The sequence below is a fragment of the Sarcophilus harrisii genome, chromosome 2 (assembly GCF_902635505.1).
Source record: "Sarcophilus harrisii chromosome 2, mSarHar1.11, whole genome shotgun sequence".
NCBI lineage: Eukaryota > Metazoa > Chordata > Mammalia > Dasyuromorphia > Dasyuridae > Sarcophilus > Sarcophilus harrisii.
The window spans coordinates 529,255,851-529,279,595 of NC_045427.1; the positions used below are offsets into that span (position 1 = coordinate 529,255,851).

General features: G+C 32.2%; 1 protein-coding gene and 1 pseudogene across 2 annotated transcripts in view; one reads left to right on the forward strand and one right to left on the reverse strand.

The window, feature by feature from the left end:
- Window positions 1–23,745, reverse strand: part of FAM189A1 (family with sequence similarity 189 member A1) — a 551,389-nt gene that overhangs the window by 463,517 nt on the left and 64,127 nt on the right. The gene's annotated exons all lie outside the window — the stretch shown is intronic.
- LOC105749492 lies at window positions 155–16,299 on the forward strand (annotated as a pseudogene).

Consider the following 23,745-nt stretch of genomic DNA (forward strand, 5'->3'; position numbering starts at 1 on the left):
AAATTTCACAAATATAGAAAAAAGATATAATTATAGACGGAAAATTATACACACACACACACACACACACACACACACACACACACTATGGAGAAAGTAATCTCAGATTAGAAGGTATGAGCAATGAAAGATCAGGAAAGGATTCGTGAAGAAGATGGAATATGATGAGCTGAAAAAATGGCAAAGCCATGGAAACCAAGAAGCAGAGGTGAGAAAATAAAGCACTTCAGGCATGGAGGATAGTCAAGTCAAAGGCACAAAGACATAAGTGGTATTTATTAGGAACAACAATACAGTCAGTGCAGCAGTATCACAGAGTGATTGAAGAATACATGTTTTACTAAAAATGGAGGAAGAGCTCTATGAAGGAAGAGCTTGATGAAGAGCTCTAAATGCCAGGTAGATGACATTATATTTAATACTGGAGATCATGAGCAGCTCATTAAGTAGGAGTAGTGATATGCTTTACCCATGTTTTTAGAGAAACCACTTTCACAGCCTAATGTTGGATGTAAAGGAATGAGAGAAAAAGGCAGGAAGACCAGGTGAAAGGCAATTACAATGGAATAGGAGAGAGGTCATACAGATCTGAGTTATGATAACATAGGAGTAGAAAGAAAAGGATATATACTAGAAATATTGTGAAGGTAGATACAAGAAGAAGTAGCAAGAAACTGGATATATAAAGTAAATGAAAGTGAAGTATAACACCAAAATTGTGAGTCTGAGTGACTTAGAGAACAGCAGAGCTCTTGATAGTAGTAGAGAAGTTAAGAACAGGGAAAGGTTTAGGAAGGTAGATGGGAAGGGAAAGGAGGAAGAGATAATGAATTGTTTTGGATATGTTAAATCTGAAACATCTACATGACACCCAGTTCAAGATGTCCAAAAGATAATTGGTGTTATTGGACTTCAACCAGAAAAAGGTTAATGTTAGATACATCAATCTAAGAATTATCTCTTTAGGAAAGATCATTGAACCTGAGAACTGTTAAATTACCAAAAGGAGTAATATATAGGGGAAAAGGAAAAGGCACTCAGGACAAGTTAAAGAGAACAGCCGTAGTTAGTGAGAGTGACAGGGATAAAGAATTAGCAAAAGAAACAGAAAAGCAGTCGGACACCTATGAAGAAACATAATATAATCTGAAAATGTAACGTAATAACATATATGATGTCAAATACAAATGATTTTGTGCTATAATTACATCCTTAAATTTTACTTGCCTCTATCAAGACCATGAAATTACATCAAATTCTATATTTAAACATAAATCACACTAAGAGATCAAAGACTAAACAAGAAGTCATATACCTTTTGCAAAAGATCTCCCTATAGAGAACCAGTTATTAATCTTGACTTTCTTATGTTGGCTCCTAAAAAGACGGTAGGTCAGAAAAACTAAGCTATTAAAAAACAAAACACTTGGCATTATTATGGTAGCCTAGTATTCAATTAGTGTTAGCAAAAAAAAAAATCTATTTTTATAAGGTTAAAAAAAAAACCCAATAATGCAAAAAATGTTAGTTGTCATCTCAGTTTCCATAAACACAAACATATGCTTTCAGGAAAACCTAAGAAGACCTATATGAACTGATATAACATAAAGTGAGAAGAAACAGGAAACCAATTTACACAGTAACAGCAATAATAATCATGTAATAATCAGCTGTGAAAGATTTAGTAAATGATCAACATAATGATTCACAATGATTCAAAAAGATTCAGAATGAAAAATTCTATTCATATTCATTTCCAGAATGAGAATCAATAGACTCAGAGTACAGATTGGAGCATTTTTCCCTTGTTTTTTTTTTTTTTAATATGAGTAATACAGAAATTTATGATGCCTGGTTTTATATATATATATATATATATATATGTACACACATAATTGATTTTATATTTCTTGCCTTCTCAATGTATTGAGGAGTAAAAGGCAGTTTTGACCTGAAAGTTTACTAAAATTGAATTAAAAAAAAAAAACAGACACACACATAAACCTTGGGTTTGGTTGGCTTTAGTTTTTTCTTAATATGTGATTCTAGTGTCAATCCCTTTCCTAAGGTATGGTGATGAAAGTAATCCTTGGGGTTTGAGTGTATTTCTAAACTTATCTACAAATGAATCTATCTTTGTACCACAGGGCTTGACCAGGATTTTTTAAGTGCTCTATGAGTCTGCAATATAAAATTTCATTCCATTCCATTTAAATTACAATTCATCTTCTAAGATAGCACAGTATAATTTTTAAAAATTGGGGCAACTTGGTGGCAGTGGATAGAGCACCAGCCCCAAAGTCAGGAGGACCTGCATTCAAATGTGGTCTCAAATACTTAACACTTCCTGGCTGTGTGATCCTGGGCAAGTCACTTAACTCCTTGCCTCAGCCAAATAATAATAATAATAATAATTTAAAATTTTCCATATCATAATTTTTAAATCCAGGAACAGATATAATTATTATCTATGTGAATGTCAACAAAATTGTTTTGCAGGTTAAATTTCATTTATTGTTCTACAATATAGAAAAATTTATTTAAAATGTGTAATACTTAATAACCCAACAGGGACTAGGCTAATACCTATAAGAATAAAGAATACAATGCAAATACATGAATATGATTCTATTTATCATCCTATAACTTTGAGGAGTTTGATCCTCTGCTGTCAGCAAAATAAATTTCAGGCACTGATGTTAAAATCTTTAAAAAGCAAAACCTGATCTCAAAAATTTTAGAATATATTTGTAGAGACACAGAAACCCAGAGAGTTTCGTGGTTTATAATTATTATAGAATCATATTATTCAATCATATAATTATCAATATATAAAAATCATCTAATTTTAGAATTTTTAAACTGAAAAACCATTCAAAAAATATCCTATATAATCCCTCCTTTTTAAAGATAAGGAAATTGAAGTTCTGAAACACAATGTGAGCTGTCCGAGGTTAAAGAAATTGAGACTTCCAAAACAATGCTGTTTCCATTATATTAGACAAGGGAGCATGCCAGAAAATGTAAGGTGTGAAATTTTAACAATTCTGCAAACTCAAATATTATATTCTCTTAAGTTAGCAATATAAGGAAAATAGATTTTAACTCAAAAAATATTGACAATAAATGTGTGAACAGAAATCTAATTAATGAATTTGCAAACTTATTCATAACACTAATATATATACATAGATCTTCAATAACATATGGAGAACTTTTGTAACAAAATTACAGATTCAGATTTGACTTCAATAAAAAAATAAATTATTCAACACTAAGTTCAAAGTCATCTTGCCAAACTGTGACCCAACTTAGCAGATTTAATAAATAAATTAAAATATCACCTGCCATTTATGACTGATCAAAATCAGAAGCTAAATCCATATAGTTTCTTTAGAGTTCTATTTTTAATTTTCACTAAAAACTACTTTGATTACTAATATCTCGTTACACTGTTTCACCACATATATTTTTAAGACAAAAATTCCACCAAATTCCACTTAACTTTGTTAAGTACATAGGAATACAAAATAACTTCATGATCTCTCTTTTCAAAAAGTTTATAATCAAGATGAAGAGGAAAAAAAACCCAAATTATCATTACTTTAGAAAAAATAATTTATAATATTCATCCTTCCATGATTTAAAAGTTATCTTCTTTTAATTTCTTACCCAACTTAAGTTTTCTATCCTTTACCTTAAGAAATCTGTGTCACATTTCATCTTCCCCACTCCAATATACCTGTAGGTCTCATTTCATTTCCTTCTATCTGTTTACTGCTAAAATTTTTATATATGTAGCTCTCAAAACTATGTATATTATATATATAAATATATGTATATTCTCACTCAAAGAAATTTCTTCCATTTTTCTCAACATTCTTTGAAAATTTGCCTCTTCTCATTTGTCAATGAGATTTTTCTATTCAAATCTTTATTTTGGTATGCTGTAGGCGATTTCTGTCTTATCTACAAGTTTGAGAAATAAAAATGGAATCATTTTTAATCCAATACTTTTAAGTTTCATGAATTGACCTCCTGACCTTTCTTGTAAATTGCAAAATGAGAGAATCTAGCAAAAAAAAGGGTCATCTCTATTTATGACTTCTGCAGTAAAGGCATAAGACTATCTTTTGTATATTAGAACACAATTATCATGTCCCTGCCCCAAATCTTTTTTTCAGGTTAAATACCCTGAGTTTTTTTTTTTTTAATAATTTTCATATCCATAATCTCCAATCCTTTCGCTCTTGTTACTTTCCTCTGGATAGTAACAGTTTGTCAAGTGTTTGTTTGTCAACATCCTTCCTAAAATGTGATGCCTCAAGATGAATACTCTATATTTGACATAACTAGGGTCCCATCACTTCATTCTAATCACCATGCCCCCATTAATGTAGGTCTTAAGATTGCATCAGCTTTTTTGTCATTATATATATAATTATTGACATTCTGAGTTTGCAATCCAATAAAACCCCCTACTTTTTTCCATTTTAAATTTATTTTTAAAATTGTTTTTAAAAGGATGGTCACTTTCCAGTGTCTTTTCCCATCTGCACCCCTATAGATATAACATTCCTCTGTAATTAAGAAATGTAAAACAAATTAACACATTTTCCACATCTCAAAATATATCATAATTAATCCACCACCTCTCTACTGAGTGGAAGAAGACATATTTTACTACCATTCTGAATTCAAGACTGGATGCTGCATTGATTGGTATTCTGAGGTCTTTCAATACTGTTTTCCTTTGCGTATTGTGGCCATGGCAAAAACAGGTCTTCTTGTTCAATTTACTTCACTCTTCATGAGTTCATAAACTTTCTCACATTTCTATGAATTCTTCATATTTGCCTTCTTCATAATACAATAATATTCTAGTACATTCATATATCACAGTTTTCTCAATCATTTCCTAATCTCCAGCTTCTTAAACTGTGGTTTGCAATCCCATATGGGATCTCATAATTGAATGTGGGGGTCACAGAATTATGATTTATGAGCAAATGTTTGATTTGCATATCTAGTTTATATACCTATATACTCAGGGTCACTTAAAATTTCTCAGGTGAAAAGTGGTCACGAGTTGAAAATATTTAAGAAACTTTGCCTAAATCCATGAGCAACTAATTATTCTCTTCCTAGTTCTTTGCTATTACTACTGCCCAAAAATGATATAAATATTTTCATATACATGGGACTTGTTTCTCTATTTTTATACTGATTCAAGTGTCAGCCTAGTAATAGTATTATTCATTAAAAGGTAAGTACAGTTTAATGAGGTGGGTTTTTTTTTTTTAACTCTAATTCCAAATTGGAATAATTAACAATTCTACCAGCAGTGCCTTAATATATATCACATTCCTTTTAACATTTGCCAGGTTCACTTTTTGTCATTTTTGTCAATCTAATGGATGTGAAAGTAAAAGTGAAGCATTTTGATTTGCTCAGATGTTTTTAATAGGAATGAATATATTTTGCTCAATCTACACATAGGGAATTAATTTTTAAATAAAGTACAGAACTTTATATTTATCCTTTTAAGACCAGAACAGTTGACTTTTAAAGTTCTCTCCCAGCTATAAGATTCTACATTTCTATGAATTAATTATAGAACTAAATTCTATTCATAAATTTATAACTTTAATAGTTTATTAATCACACAGCATGGTCATCTAATCAAAAATTAAATTAGAGGGAATATTGCTAGTAATTTTCTCTTTTTAAGACTGTTTTTCACTTACTTTCTAAACCAAACTTTGTTCTACCATTTTAGTAAAATATTTCTTTTTTGTAAATTTTATTATTTATCTTAAAATTAAATAAAAAACAAGAAAAATACTGACATGTACACAACAGAATGTAAGAGAAGATTCAATAAAAAAAAGTTTTCATTTCATGAAAGCCTATATAATAAATACTATACATTAATTTCAAAGTTATCCAGCTTTTCTTTGCTTCCTTTTAGGTTTTTTTTCTTCTGAGCACTTTTTAACTTTATTTTTCCCCTTCCTCCCCTTATTCCCACACCTCAATGCTAAAGAAAGCTATAATTAAGTGTGGACATATACACATATCGATATCTATATAAAAATTTACATATATTTACTCATACACATATATATCATACTATGCTTAGTTCCACTTATTGTCTGTTTCTCTGAAGGTAGACAGTATCTTCATAAGTCTAAATCTACCCATATTTTTCTAAATCAATCAGTTCACTATTTCCTACACCACAGCAATATTCCAACTCAATCATATTCTATCTAAGGGGAAAGCTTCTTTTTCCTCAAATTTTCCGCATTCCTTCTACTCTTGGCTGTATAAGTTAAATAAGAAAGTTTTGATGTGAAATAATCAAAATAATCCATTTTATAATTCAACAATGCTCTCACCTTGCAATATATTTTAAAGTCTGATACCACCGAATCAACTTTTTTTTCTTACATCTTGGTTTCTTTGAAGTCCCTAAACTTTTGTTCTTTCATATAAACTTTATTTCTAACCCAGTAAGATAAATTGAGTAAAGTAATAGAACAATGAATAAATATATTCATTAGGTAAAATTGTCTTTTCTTATTATACTGCTTTTATGTACCCATGAACAATAAGTATTACTTCAATTATTTAGGTCTGACTTTAATTTTACAAAAAGTATTTTATGTTTATATTCATATAGTTCATGTGTCTGTTTTGGAAAGTATACTTTCAGATATTTTATACTGTCTGGTTATGTTAAATGGTCTAAAACAATATTAAATAATATTATTGATACATAATATAATGTAGTTTCCCTATTTTTCTCTTTTGATTAAATATATTTTAACTTTAACTTCATCTGAAATTATAATTATTATACCTGGTTTTTTATCTAATAAATTCTATTTCTGTTTTTTTATCTTTGTGTATATCTTTCATTCATACTGCTGAATTCAAATTTTTAATCTGCTATCAGTTTCCATTTTATGGGTGAATTCATTCCATTCATATTCTAAGTTATAATTATTTGTGTATTTTCCTCCTTCCTATTTTTCCTCACTATCCTCCTCATATTATTCCTATCCCTCCTCATTCCTCTACTTTATTTCTATCCATTACCTTGCCCTCATATTCCTTAACCTACCCCAGCCCTCCAAGAGTCCTTCCCTTATCCTTTACCTCTCATCCTCTCCCTTTACCCTCATTTCTTTTAGAATTTAGAAGACTTTTATACATATATATAAATATATGTGTGTGTGTGTGTGTGTGTGTGTGTATGTATATAAGCTGTTGCCTCTTTAACCTATTCCCATTGAGAGTAAGGTTTCAGCACTACCCACTCTCCTCCCACTAGAATCTCCTGTATCAAATTTTCCTGATGCCTCATTTCTAAGAGGTAATTACTCCTTTTGAATATCTCCCTATAAAATGTTTTGTTTTTAGAACCACCTCACCATACATAGGTCAAACCTTTTCTTCAAACTAACCTGATAATGACAGTCATAAAAGTACTATTACTCTTTTCACATATAAAAAGTAAACAATTTGACCTCATTGATTACCTTATAATTGGTCTTTAATATTTACCTTGTATTTCTCCTGAATGTTATATGTTGATTTTCCTTTAAGTTATGCTGCTTTTGTCAATAATACTTCACAAAATGTTCTTTTTTCCCATTCAGAATTATAATTAACTTTTATGGGTAAATTAACCTTGGAGGTAACCCCAGATCTTTTCCTCTTTGAAAAATCATAACCCATAGTTTGGAACTATGCTCAAAAAGTTATCAAAGTGTGCATACTCTTTGATCCAGCGGTGTTACTACTGGGCTTATATCCCAAAGAGATTATAAAGAAGGGAAAGGGACCTGTATGTGCATGAATGTTTGTGGCAGCCCTTTTTGTAGTGGCTAGAAACTGGAAACTGAATGGATGTCCATCAGTTGGAGAATGGCTGAATAAATTGTGGTATATGAATATTATGGAATATTACTGTTCTGTAAGAAATGACCAACAGGATGATTTCAGAAAGGCCTGGAGAGACTTACACGAACTGATGCTGAGTGAAAAGAGCAGGACCAGGAGATCATTATATACTTCAACAACAATATTATATGATGACCAGTTCTGATGGACCTGGCCATTCTCAGCAACGAGATCAAAGAAATCATTTCCAATGGAGCAGTAATGAACTGAACCAGCAACGCCCAGAGAAAGAACTCTGGGAGATGACTAAAAACCATTACATTGAATTCCCAATCCCTATATTTATGCCCACCTGCATTTTTGATTTCCTTCACAAGCTAATTGTACAATATTTCAAAGTCTGATTCTTTTTGTACAGCAAAATAACGTTTTGGTCATGTATACTTATTGTGTATCTAATTTATATTTTAATGTATTTAACATCTACTGGTCATCCTGCCATCTAGAGGAGGGGGTGGGGGGGTAAGAGGTGAAAAATTGGAACAAGAGGTTTAGTAATTGTTAATGCTGTAAAGTTACCCATGCATATAACCTGTAAATAAAAGGCTATTAAATAAAAAAAAAAGAAAAGAAAAATCATAACCCAGTACCTATTATCTTTCAATAAAATAACTGTAGGTCTTCTATAATCCCTATTGTAGCTCTAAGATATTTAAATTGTTTTTTTCCTTGTTGCTTCCAATATTTAACATGGGGAACTTTGAAACTTAGCTATGATATTCCTTTAAGTTTTGCTACTGGAATCTCTTTCACATAATGGTCAGAGCACTGTTTCTATTTCTGCTTTATCTTCTTGTTCTAGAATTTCAGAGCAATTTTCCTTGGTAATTTCTTACAATACTGTATCAAGATTCTCTTTTTTAATCACAATTATCAGGTAGTCTAACTATTCTTATATTATTTCTCCTCAATTGATTCTCCACATGTTTCACAATTTATTCTATTTTTCATACTTTTGATTTTGTTTTATTATTTCTTACTCTTAGAATATCATTAGCATCTTTTTGTCCAATTCTAATTTTTAAGGAATTTTCTTCCTTAAGTTTGCAATTCTCTATTTCAAGTTAATTGATTTTCTTTTCATAACTTTCTGAGTTACTTTTTTTCTAATTTTTCATTGATTTTTCTTTTTATTATTTTTCATGGTTGTGAAATAGTACACCTCACAGTTGCTTTAATTTGCATTTCTCTAAGTGATTTAGAGAATTTTTTCATGTAATCACTTTGATTTCTTTGTATTAAAACTGCCTATTCAGATCCTTTAACCATTCATCAACTGAGGAATGAATGGTATTCTTATAAATTTGATTCAATTTTCTCCATATTTTAGAAAAGAGGTTTTTATCAAAGATATTTGCTGCAAAAATTGAAGGAAAAAAATTGTTGTCTGCATCTTCTTACTCTCTAAAAAGTATGGACCTCATCCCTGCATATGCTATTGTGGCACACATCTATGGGTTGCATTGCTTGTTCTTACTCTGCCATCTTTGCATATGTAGCAGTGGTTGAAACTTAAACATCACCATATGAAGGAGTTTGCAGGACTGATGAATTAGCATTTCAAATGTCACCTTGGCTCTTCACTGGCCAAGCAATTCTATGGAGATCCATATTTTCTGCCAAACCATCCTCTTACTTATGATCTTCACCTCCAGTGCAAAAACTCCTGCAGTTCCATTATGACCAAGAGGCCCAAGATCTTCAACCTCTCAACCTCAAGAAGTTGCTTTCAAGATTAGAAGTTTCATCATCTATGCTTAGGTAAGAAATAAAAAACAGAAAAGATGTTTGGGTCCCTAGGCTAAAGCTCAGCTACCCTTGCTGAGCCTTGACTTTAGCAGTCATATTCCCATAGCTGCCATGTTGGTGAACTAGAAGAAGTGGTCCTGCCTCTACCCTACAAACTTATTGGCAATATAGCAAAGTTGTTACCACACAAAACAGGCAAAGGAAAGTACAGACAAAAAAGTTGTCCACCCATCTTAATTGACACTGCACCCTACCCTCTTATTATTATTATGGAGGGGGAGGAGGACCAAGAGAAAATACAGTGTCTTCTATTTCATATCAAAGTATCAAATCCTTTTAATATTAAGTCTCATTTCCCTGAAATGGCTAGAGTACAGTCTCACAACTACATGGGCTATTCCAAAAGTGGAACAAACAGAAGTACGTTTTTTACCATTTCATTTCATTTTTGTTTTTATATTCTCATTTCCAATGATTCCTGTAAAAATTTCCTCCTCAGATGAAAAGGAAGTAAAATATTTAGCTTTCTTAGGTTAATGTATTCAACAGTTTTATTCTTATTTTGATTCTGATATTTTATGCAAAAATATTTTTATATTTGAGTAAAAATAGAAAGGAACTGTTTTATTTTAAATTACTAAAAAATGGATATATAAGTATTACTATGACAGTATAAATGTATTTAAAGAGTAAAAACATGTTCAAAAAAATTCAATGTGTGGATTCAATAAGAGAACTGTTGAGAATACTCAGTTCAATTCCAATTTCAATGAGTAGGTTTAATTCATTATCACACAATATAAGGTTTAAAGGAGATTACCTCTTTGCTGATGAACATATGTGTGCACATCCAAGCCTAGTGTCCCCCTCAGCTACAATCCAATCATCTATTAGATATTTCAAACTAGATATCCTATCATAAGAGCATCTCAAACTCAACATGCCAAATAACTAAACTCATTACTTTTCTTCCTCCCCCAAAACTTTCCTCTTCTTAAATTCCCTATTTCTATCAAAAATAACAACATTCTTCTTGTCTCCCATGTTCATAACGTCATCACTGCCCTAAATTCCTCTTTCTCCTAAAACATTATCCAAAGCATTATCATGTCTTGTTGTTTCTTTCTCCAAGATTTCTCTTGCATCCAAGCCCTACTATCCATTCTTCTCACATCTACTATAACCCTCAGACCCTCAGTCAGACCCTCATCACATTTCATTTAAATCACTGGAATAGCCTCCTAATTGATCTCTCTATCCCAAATCTTTTGACAATCTAGTCTACACTTTATACTACTAATAATATACTAAAATATAACTACTAATCTGGTTAAAATACAAGTTTTTCTGTTTAGCTTTTAAAGTTCTTCACAACAATATCCCAAACTATTTTTCTAGATAAATTGGCCATTAATTCCATTCCAAGCACTTCAAACAGGTCTTCCCTTTTTTTTTTCCACAATACTCCACCCCTCTCTGTGTGTTTTTTCACTGCCCATCCCACACATATATAATATGTATTTCCTCCTTACCTCCATCTCATAAAACCTCTCTCTTTAAGAAAGTCTTTAAGATGAAACTCATGTACCATTTACATGAAATCTTTCCTAATCCCCTAGAATGCTAATGTTCTCCCTTCACAAACTACCTGATATTTATTTGTATGTATTCACTTTATTTTTATATATTTATATTTATATATTTGTGTCTTCCCCTCCCTCCCATTAAAACGTAAACTCCTAGTAAGTAGAAATGCTTTCTTCATTCCTTGTATAAATATACCTAGCACCTATCACAGTACCTGACAGATAGTAGGTGCTTAAAAAATGCTAGTTGAATAACTGATAACATATACCTAAATGAAATGTTAAAAGAAGTTTCATTATTTTCACTATGCACATTTTATTTCGGTGAAAATTCCTCCATAGTTATAAAAGCACTTTGACATCCTTTATGGTCATTAAATCACAGGATTTAAAGCTAGAAGAGCTCTCAGAGATTATTTAGTCTAAGTAAATATTTCATTGATAGTAAGTGCTGATGGGGGAGGGAGGAATTTACTTAGACCTCAGTAGCACATCCTTTTAACTAATGAATTGAAACTCACATTCCCATATCACTATTTCTAAATAGGAACTTGGCCTCTAGCACTCAAACTAAATTCATACCCCTTTCTGGCAAGCCTATATCCAACACCATCTGTTATGGTGGCCTTATGCTTACTTATATGATAGTAAGCCACTTTTAAATGGGCACCAAAACCCAAAAATAAAATGAATTTAGAAAAATAGCCTATAAAATTGATGAATTTCTTCTGCTACCTCCTCTTTTGAAGGCACAACAAACCCATTTTCAAATAAAACTCCAGCACGTCACTTACAAATTATAACTAGTAATTGGGGAGAAATCTTTGAGAAGGTCAAACTAATATCTTCACCACCACTGTAGAATTGCTTTCCAGCCAAAGTAGATGAGGAATTTTTAAACTTAAAAGGAAACTATTAAGTGATTTTGTCCATGGTCACAAACTAGTAGTTATCAGGGAAAGATCTAAATTCAGATCTTCTAGAACATCTTCTATGTTAGCCTTCTATCCACTACAACACAATGCTTCTCATTTACACTCACATGACTGACAAATGCAGCAACATTAAGGGAGAAAATAAATAAATATTTATTAAGAAGAGGGATGGTATAAGCTAAGGAAAGTATGCAATTACAAATATAAATATTAAAATCATGATCCTAAGGGATAGTAGGGGGAAGCAATGTGAAGGATTAAAAAATAAAGTAATACATAAAATACATCAGAGGTGCAAAAAGATAAAAAAAAATTCTTTAAATATTGCTGTGAAGAGTTTGGGAGAAAGATTTAATTACCAACTGGGCTAACCAGGAATACTTGATCAAAGTGCTTTTATAAAGTGATTATAATATGCCATATTTTCTACTAAGTGCAGAAAGACAAAAAGGCCAGGGAAGAGAAGGAATCTACTTGCCTTCAGGAAGTTCATAATTCATTAGGAAAAAATAATAATATGTACACATGTGGGTAAATACTGAGATAAACACAAGAAAATTTCAGGAGGGAGATATTAGTGTATTAAAGAATCAAGAAACAATATGCAAAAGAAGCAATATTTGGATCTGAGGACTGAAGGGAGTTGTGGTTTTCTAAGACACAGAGGTAAGAAAAAAAGAAATTCATAATAAGCATGGGGTATATACTATACAGATAGATAAATGTAGAAGATGTAATGTCATGTATGAGAAACTATAAGAAGATCAGTTTGGATGGAACATAGAGTACATCAATGGGAATAATGTATGATAAGTCAAAAAAAAGTTGCTGTAGCCAGATTTGAGGGCAACCAGGTTGCAAAGTGGTCAGAAACACCTGGGTTCAAATCCAGCGTCAAAGACTTACTAGCTCTGTAACCCTGAGCAAGCCACTTAGGCCTATTTACTTCAGTTTCCTTATCTGTAAAATGAGCTGAAAAAAGAAATGGCAACCTAATCCAGTATCTTTGCCAAAAAAATCTCATGTGAGATCACGAAGACTCAGAAACAATTGAAATGACTGAACAACAGCAGCCAGATTATGAAGATTTTTAAATGCGGAGCCACTTCATGAAGGAAATGTCATTTGAGTTTGCTTTCAAAGCATGGATAGGAATTCAATAGGTAAAGCAGAGCAGATGAATCAAATCAGATATGAGAAAGCACATGAGCAAAGGTATAGAGATGGGTAAAGCATCAAATAAAATTCATATTCTGAAACTTTTATAATCTGCTTAAGTTTGGATTTCTGCCTTTGAAAGATAAATATGCATTTAAATTTTCTCAAATTAAATTCAAAGCATTTGAGGTCAGCTGCATAAACATAATAAAATAAGAGACATAAAACAAAGAATTAAGGGGAAGCTCAGTCACTCCAGGTGGCTCTACCTAGAGAATTTTTCTCACATTTCTTTTTCCCTCCTTTCATTTGAGTACAAGACCAAACTGAATCTGAATTTTGGGATGGGGAAACAGTAGTGAAAGGGTTGCTCCTCAGATGTTGCTAAAAGGGTACAATGTAGTGACTGGAAATTAAGAAAGGAAATATAAGAACTTTGTAATTCTAAATCCTACTGGTGGTGGTGGTGGTGATTAATCATTCTCTGAGGACCAAAATGACACTGCTCTATTAGAGTTGAGTTGCAGTGTCTGATTGTGGCTCATCAGACCAATATGAGCTCGAAATGCTTTGCCACAGGTCAAAAACAAATAGTCCCATTTGGGATGGTTTCTCTACAGAGCCGTTGTGCTGACCTAATTGTTGCCTGTGAAACTTGGCAGTATACCAGTGCCATGCCAAGAAATTGAATCACTTACATTTGAATTGTCTTGGGAAGATTCTGAAGATCACCTGGCAGGATAAAAAACCAGACACAGAGGTCCTTTCTAGAACTAAACTGAATGAATGAATAAATGAATAATGAATAGTGAATGCAGGGTTTAAAAGATTTAAAGCCAACAGGAACTACTTAGCTGGATAGCTGCACTGTATTTTTAGACTTTGGTCCCTGGAATGAGGATTCTCCTTCTAGAGAGAATAAGCCCATCATCACCACAGTTCTGAGGACTGAGTTTCCTTATAAGAAAGAAAAATAATTTTCTTTGGTCCAATGACTAGATGCATAGGAGCCCCACTTATCTAAAATGGCTTTACTTCGATTTCTCAGTTCAAAGTTAAAGACTGCAGTGCCTCCTCTGGAAGATATAATACTACAGCCACAGACTCAAATTAAAGCCAGAAGTTAGAAGCAGAGAAAATTTCCTCATACATCTGCCTAGCAGAGTACCATCAAGCAGGAGCAGCATGAGACTATGCAAATATTTTTCAGTGACTATAAATCACCCAAAACCAACAAGAAGCAAACCCAAAAGAACCACTCAATGACATTACAAGAATACACTGGTGGCTCCCTTGTGTTAGAAGTATGAACTGTCCTACAAGTATGTCCTGAGCACATATGTACATCCCCTCTATATGTGTGCCCCAGATACCTGTTCCCTCTTGTATTTTCCTCTATACATGTACTCTAGTTCAATGTGATCCATACACATACACACACACACACACACACACACACACGTGTTCTGTACGCCTACTCTTCCCAATGATAGTGTGTGTTATTTGTACATAGCATGATGTATTTTTAGGCAAAAATAGTCTATTTTTTGTCTTATTAGCTTTGAATTAATTGTATCTTCAAGTGACCTACCAATAAAAATATCAAGGGTCAACTGATTTACAAAGTTAAAAGAATGACTTCCAATATAGGTTACAATGAAGCCACTAGAAAAATAATTGTTTGCCTAAGTAAGAAGTTTCAAAGACAAATGGTCAGACATACTATAGAAAACTCACTGATCCTTATATGGTAATTTGCTGTTTTGGACAACATATACAAAAGATTAAAATTTTGCCAAAACCTATTTTAATGTTATTATTTGAGTGTCTGCATTTTAGAATAATAAAATTACTCTAACAGATTCATTTAGTTATTTTGTGATTATGCATGTTTTTCATGTATTTAATATAAAGATCTTATTAAAAATCATATTCATTGTAAAGTACTTTAAGTACTATATAGCACTTTATAAGGAGAATACAAATAACACTTACTTTCATATAAGCATGCTAATTTTAAAGAAACTTAACAGAAGACAAATATTAGCAATACCAGCTTTATATTTTACATTATAACCATATTCAAATCACTCACTTATTTGCTTTTTGTATCCTATAACTAATCAGTTATAAAGTATGTTGTATTACATAAATTCAAACAAAACCATTCATTTTAACCTTCATAATTTAAGGGAACTAGTTTTTACTTTATTTTTTTTTAAGTTCACTTCTTTTCTTGCAGGGTAGTCAAATAAATACAGTGTAAGCCTCCAACAGCTAATAACTAAATCTGTCTCCTTTCCTCCACCTTGAGTAACCCAATTTATCATGAAATGGATCAATATAACATAACTACTGGCAGACAGAAATCGAGTTGGATATTCCTGTTAGCTGTTTGCAAACGTACTCTTGTAATCAGCTCTACCAGGCTCCCAACACTCTCTCCTCTCAATCCCCAGCACTGGGGGAATTAGGAATAGGGGAGGAGGGATAGGCCTGATGGAAATGGTATAACAATAGCAACAACTACAAGAAGTTCTCAACTTGTACCATAGAATTTTCAGGGTTTCAAGGAGATGGCAAGCGTCATCAGAGCATATGGAGGACACCTTCAGAGAAAAGCACTATATTATAAATGAAACTAGAATGTTGTCCCAGAAAAACAAAATCTTACAGATTCAAGACTAATTAAACAATGTATAGATGAATACATAGTAAAAAGTGAAATAGGATTTTATTATTAGATCCCTCCAATTAACCTGCCTCTTATAGTTCTCACTCCTCTACAAAGTTGTGGACTTCAAAACCAAGAGAAACTAAGGAAACTTCCTAAACCGTTATATCTCAAGTCTTATAATGAAGTGTCAATCCAGGAAATAGGTTCTCTGTATGAACTGTAAGCCATAAAAAGACTGAGCACAAACTAGATAATGAATCTTTTCTCTTTTATTTAAGTCTAGTCAAAGATAGGAAGGACAAAGAATATAGTCTTTGCTATAATTTCTCTTAAACACTCAAAGATCTAGATCTTTAGTCTTATAACACTAATTTATATGTCCTTAAATTTAGCAGTATTGTTGCTACTAGATAGAAATATGCTAACTCTCAAAAATCATTTCTAGTCATGATCTTAATAAAATCTTAGATAAAAGTCTGAACATAGTAAGAATTGGGTTTAAGTTTAAATTTTAAAATTAAAAATTTTGTGGAAAAAAAGCTGCAGAGTGAAGACACAGCAGTATCTGTTAACAGCATCTCTTGGAAGTTCTTAAAAATTACTACTATAATCAGATACTAGCCTCAGACTTGTCAGTCCTTGCTTTATGTTTAAATTATGGATATATATATATATATACATATTTAAAATTAGACCTTTTATGTTTCAGGTGTTCTACTGATATGTACTTTTTGGGGTTGTCTTGATACAAAGATTTTTTTTTCATTAATATTCAAGTATCCTAATTTCTCCTTTGCCACACTAGCAGAGTTCATAATATATACTCTAATCCCATCACCCCCTTAATTGCTAGAGAAGATGTCATAATTTCTTGGGGAAATTTGGGAGAGGAGGGAAATATCCCAAATTTTCAGGAACTTAATATTGTGTGTTTAATTCTGTCCATTAAATGCATACAACATACAAATGAATTCTAAAATATATGACATAATTCTGGCCTCAAAGTCTAATTGTAAACCAATGTACAACAGGTAAAAGTAAAAACTATTTCTAATTGACAACAAAATTGGAATCTCAAAACAAAGAATATGCTGTATAAAGTACAAGGCTTGGCTGATTTTAAAATTATGTAAAAATAGGAAAAGGAAAGGCTAGATCAAAAGAAGAAAGGGCACAACCTTTATGATAATCCAAGGGAAAACCCCATTGAGAGTTTCTTATACATCAGTGTTTTGTGTTCAACAAATTATTAAAATCTTCAACAAAAAATTGTTTATTAAAAAAGTGCTTTCCTAGGTGATATACTATTCAAGGCAAGTATAATATATTTCCCAAATCATAAAGGAGTTAGAAGGGACCTCAAAAGATACTGACTCTAATATCTACCTAGACACAATCTACACAAACTCCATAACTAGTCAACCAATCCCTTCTTGAAAGCTTCAAGTGATATAGTATTCTCTACCCACTGAGGCATCCCAATCTACTTTTGAATGCATATAATTGGAAGAAAGTTTTTCCTTATGTTGAGTCAATATATTCCTCTCTATAACTTGTACCCACTGCTCCTGACTCTGATACTTGGTGCTCCCATCATAAAGAACAGGGGAAGTGTATTGCTCTTTCACTCAGAAAACACAAGTTCAAGTCAGGGTCCTGATATTTATAATTACTTGATCCTATATAAGTCTTTTAAAAACTCTGTGCCTCATTTTTGTCATTTGTAAAATAAAGTTATTAATTTATTACTTACCTTATAGTACTAATTGTAAGGAAAGTATTTTGTATACTTTAAACTACTATATTATAGTGAGTTGTTACAGTGTTATCCTGAGATTTAGGCATTTGAGACAAGTGATTAAAACACTGATGACAGAAGATCACTTCCTTATTTATCTTGAATTTCAATTTTCCATTTGATATTTTTGTTCTATAATTCGTCTGAAAATCAATATTTTTCATAAATAACAAAATCCAAATAGGACCTTGAGTTCTGCCTTCCTCCACAACTGTAGCATCTCATGCCATTGTTTTAGAAAAATTAGAAAAATAATGATAGTAGAGTTGGATGAATTTGAAGCAAATGACTACTTTAAATGACTAGACTCAACATCAATTTGGAAGAAATTTTCTCATGCAAGGACTCAGAATTCTGCTTCAATTAATATGGTTTAATGACCTGTATAAATATATGGATGATGGCAAACTTATCAAATGTGTCAATGGCTTAAGCCTGAAGTGATAGATAATAGGTTATATACCAGAAAGATAATCCAAAATGTGCTATACTGAGATAAAAATAACACTTATTAGGAATAAATGTAAAACCTTACACAACTTCTTTCTAAACTTCAACCATGTCAAAGAGATGGTTAGATACTATTTGACAGGCAACCAGGTCATGATGTCTTAACTCCAAATGGCAAAATCACCATAAGCCATTTTATCACAATTACTCAATATATTTTCAGACTTTTATTAAAAAAAAAAGGCATGATACCATATTGTGGTGGGGAGGGACAGTCTTATTGTATTCTTCTTTAGTCATCTCAAATCTAGAAAATTATATTCAATTTGTGGTAGCACATAATAGGAGAAATAGATGCAATGTCTAAAGCCAGAAATTCTAAAATGCTGGAACTTCAGGGAATGTCCTAGTAACCCAAGACTGGAGTCTCAGACACCACACTAAACATCAAAGAATGAAGGCATTGAACACAAAACTTGATACAGATCTAAGTGCAAACTCCATATACAGTGTACCTTTTTGGTGTCTCTTCTCCTGCAATTCTGGGAAATAATTATTGAATTAATGTCATGTTTTTCAGATCAGTCCTTGGAGAACAAAACCTCAAATCCAAATCCTGCTACCATTTTCCTTGAGTTCCCAGTACTTGGAGAATAAACATTGAATTATTACTGTCTTCTGCCATCATGGAATCATGGGAGTAAAGGGCCCAACAATGGGTAATTTGGGTTAGCAAATTTCTAATTCCATTCTCCTCAGATTCCAGATTTTCTGGAATCTTTTCTGGGGAAGAAACACCTCCCCTTTCTTACCTTTTTCCTGTACAACTGTCCATACCCAACTCAGTCCTACCACTGTCTACCTTCCTCTCCCCTCCCCCCATCCTTTTCTCTGTGTTTTGTGGAAACCCAAAAAATCATTAACAAATTCAGCATCTTCTTTTCATATTCAACTCATCTTCTTGGATTTATAGAAACTGTACTCCCTCTACAATATAAGGCATCACTGTTGACAAAGTGGTAATTATTAGCCAATATTTCTCAAAAACCAGCACTTGCCCTCGTACTTGGAGACTTAAATATATAATATTGCTTTCTTTTACAATTTAATTTTTTTCATTTAACCAACATTTATTTTTTTTCTCCTTTCTACTACCACTGGGAGAAAAAAAAACTAAAACCAAAACCTTTGTAATAAATATAAACAAATTTGCAAAGGAGAAGCTAGATAATACAGTAGAGGAGAATCAACACTGAAGTTAGTGGGGCTTGAGTTCGAATCCAACCTCATACACTAGTTTTGTGACCCCGGACAAGTCATTTAACCCTGATTGCCTCTAAAAGCAAAAAACAAATGAATGTGCATGTTGGCCATTATCAAAAATGTGTTTCTCATTCTGTATATTTAATCTGTCACCTCTTTATCAGGTAATGAGTAGCTTCTTCATCATTAGTCATCCGAAATCATGGTTGATAATTGTATTGATTAGTTTCTTGACACTTTTGAATTTTTTATAATGTTAATTTTTAAGTTATTCTCTTGCTTCTGCTCACTTTACTCTGAATCCATTTATACAGGGATTCCTATATTTCTCTGAAACCTTTCCTTTCATCATTTCTTACAGCATAATAATCAAGTCACTAACTTGAGTTAACCTCCAGTTTCAAATATATATGTATTATTTTATACAATTATTTGCATGTTTTCCCTTCAAATGCTTCTTGGGAAGAAGGGACTATCTTTTTACCTTTCTTAGTATAGTGCCTGGAACTTATTAAGTCCTTTATAAATGCTTGTTGACTTGGGATATAAGCTAAGTCAAAAGGTATTCATAGTTAAGTGTTTTTGGTTTCACATTGTTTTCCAAAATGACTTAACCAATTCATAGTTTCATCAAGAATGCATCATTGTTCCTATTTTCCTGAAGCGTCTTCAATATTTTGCATTTTCTTTATTAAGTTTACCCATCAGAGGGTTACAAAACACAGCTTTAGAGATCCTTTCTCTGATCATCATTGGTTTGAGGCATTTTTCATGTGATTATATATATCTAGAATTTCTTGAGAATTTGCCTCTTGATAACTCTCTGATAGATTTTACACTAACCAATTTCAATCAGTTCCTTGCATAGCTTGGAAAATGCAATTTTTATCAGAGAAACTTGCTGCAAAGACTTTTCTCAGTTACTTGTTTCTCTTCTAATATTAGCTGCATTTGAACTTACAGCATGGATTTCTAAAAACCATTTTGTCTTCAGAAGTTAAAGTATCTTATACTAATAACTTGGTGTCTACTTCTGTCCTGAGATAACAATAAGCAAGAACAATGATAGTATCAGTGGAAAATGGATTGAAGTAATCTTGGAGAAAGCTGAAGGACAGAAATAACTAAGCATAAAAACACACCAGATGAACTCTCATCTGTTCAAGAAGTTTCAGTGACTTCCTACTGATCTAATATAAAATACAAAATTCTTTGAATGGCATTTTAAATCATCCACAGGCTAGCTTTAGCCAATTTTTCCAGGCTGATTACACATTACTTCCATTCTTGCATGTCACATGCAGCCCACATAACCAACGTGATGTTTCTTGTGTGAAATATTCTATCTCCTGCCTCTGTGGGTACAGAACATCATCCATACCTAGAATTCTCTCCTTCCTCATTTTGGCACCTTAGAATCTTTCGTCCCTTTCAGTTCACGTGCCATATCCTTTTGTTTATGTTGAAAGTTTATAATTAATAATCTAATGAACATATTGTATTTCCCCAGTGTAAGATCCTTAGGGGCAGAAATTTTATCACCTTTGTCTCCGAGTCTCCAGTGCCTAAGCAAAGTACCTGGTTTTTTATTTATTAATTACAACAAATTGAGAAACCTTTTTGCCAAATACAGCCTCCTATTATTTGTTTTAGCATGAAAGCCTAAAAGGTCATATTAAACCTCATTTCTCATTATCTCACCTGAGCTCTGTCCTAAATTTTGTTTATCCTACAGCACATAACTGAAGCAACGTGTGAGATATAGCATGGTGCAGCACTACAAAGAATGTGGATCACAGAGATTGGCTTTACCTCTGTCACTTACAACCTATCTACATTAACCAGGCATAGTCATTTAACCATTCTGGATTCTAGCAGTCTCATTTGTAAATTGAAAAGGGATGAAGTCAAAGTCTCTTCTAGCTCTAAATTCTATGATCCTAATTGTTTTGTAGACACTAGTAGATAAAAGGACTACCAAGGGAGGATATAATTATAGTTAGAAAAAAATTATAATTATAATACATATTTTAATAGAATTGATCATTTAAAGTAAAATTACATTCTAGTATATCCCTAAAATGATGTCATACTTTGGTCCTTGCTAAACAAAAAAACAAGTAAATATGAAATGAGGCTTTATAATGTCTTTGGATTGTTTCAAATCTACTCTAACAAAGTCCAAGTTTCTCTTTCATTAATTATTCTGATGAAATGAGATCATATATTTTGAGAAAGTATATGTCATGAAAATGCTTTTGGTATAAAACAGATGTATAAAAATGGAAAGAAAGCATTTTCAAGTGAGTCAGTGATTTCCTTCTGCCATCTACCTAACAAAAATCTGTATTCAATTTTTAAATTTAGTAGACATTATTTTAAATTCAGCACCGTACAGTATCTATCCTAATGGGGTGTATGCTTTCAAAGTTGTCAATCCATCAACACAACTTATGCTATTATTGTTAAACATCCAAATGTGGAAGAAAAACTTATATGAATCAAATTTTCATATTTCTCACAGACTGTTTCATGTATTATCACCATCATCATAACTAACAGACAATGCCTTATTGATAATCAAATGAGGGCTCTGGAGCTGCAGTATTATGAAGCCTTGAACCCTGAGGAGAGTAATAAACAGACATGCTCTGGGGAACCACCCTGCCATTGTGAAAGAATACTGAAAAAGTCAATCCTATACAAATATTTAACAAAGAAAAAGCAAAAACAGGCTCTGCCTTCAACAAACTATATTCTAATGTAAAAATTAAGATATCCTAAATTACTAACAGTAGCTGAGGAAACCAGGAAAAATTTCTCATGGAAGCTAGTGCCTAAATCTAGCAAAAGTAAGGGATTTCAAAAATTAATGTTAAAGGAAAGTATTCTAGGCATGGGAGAGTCATTGTAAAGGCATGGAGAAACAAGACGGCATATCATATATAACATCAGGATGGCTAGACTGTGAAGTTCATGAAGGAGAAAACATTTTAGAAAATTATATAAGATAGGAAAGGGTCAGGTTGTGAAGAGTTTTAAATGCTAAAGTACTAAAAGTAATAGGGAGCCATTGGAGTCTATTTCTTTTAAAAATCCTCCATAGCTTGGCCCTTTTTCCTATCTTCTGTCTTCTTAGACTTAATCACATTAGATTATGAGCTCTTTAAGGACAAGGAAAAGGGGTTTTTGTTTTGTTTTTGCTTTTTTTTTTCATATACCAAGCATTTAGCATAGTGTCTGGCATTTAGAAAAGGCTTAACAAATATTTATTGACTTATTGGAAGACCATCATGTACTCAATGATACAGTGACATTGGCTTTTTCACCATTCATCATACAAAGCACTCTATTTCCCAACTCCATTTTTTTTCATTGCTTAAACCCCATGTCTAGAATTTACTTCCTCTTTACCTCTGCCTCCTGACTTCCCAGTTAAAATCCCACTTTTTATAAGCGACTTTCCTAATCACATAGTACCTTTCCGCTGAGATTATCTTGTTAGTGTGTGTATATGTGTGTGCATGTGTGTATCTTGTTATTTACATGTTTATTCTCCCATTATATTGTAAACTCATGATAAACTGTTTTTTTTGGGGGGGAGAAGCGGTGCTGTCTTTCTTTGTATCCCCAGTTCTTATTTATCACTATCTGGCAGAGAGTAGGTATTTAATAAATGACTTGTCAACAATTAAGCAAATGAATGACATGGTCAGATCAATATTTCAGTAAAATCACTTTTCACAGCTATAGTGCATGAGATAGTATGGGGATTATTATGCCTATTTTATATGTAAGGAAACATGTTAACACATGTTAAGAGATATGTCTATAGTTACCAAGCTAATAAGTACCATATTCTGTGTAGAATAAAGGAATATCCTTATTAGTTCTTCAGAAGACTGTCACACTGACTAATTATATAAAGTAAGTACACTTAAATGCTTTTGATTCCAGTTTACAAAAACATCCCTAATGCAAAAGAGTTATCTATATATCATGATGTAGTGAAAAACAAAACAAAACAAAACCACTGAACTAGTCATCAAGAGACATGGGTTGTAGTCCAGGCTCTGCAATTAAGGAGCTTGGGAAAGTCACTAAAGAACAATGATAATAACACAGATTATGTTTATATAGTACTCTGTAGTTTCTAAA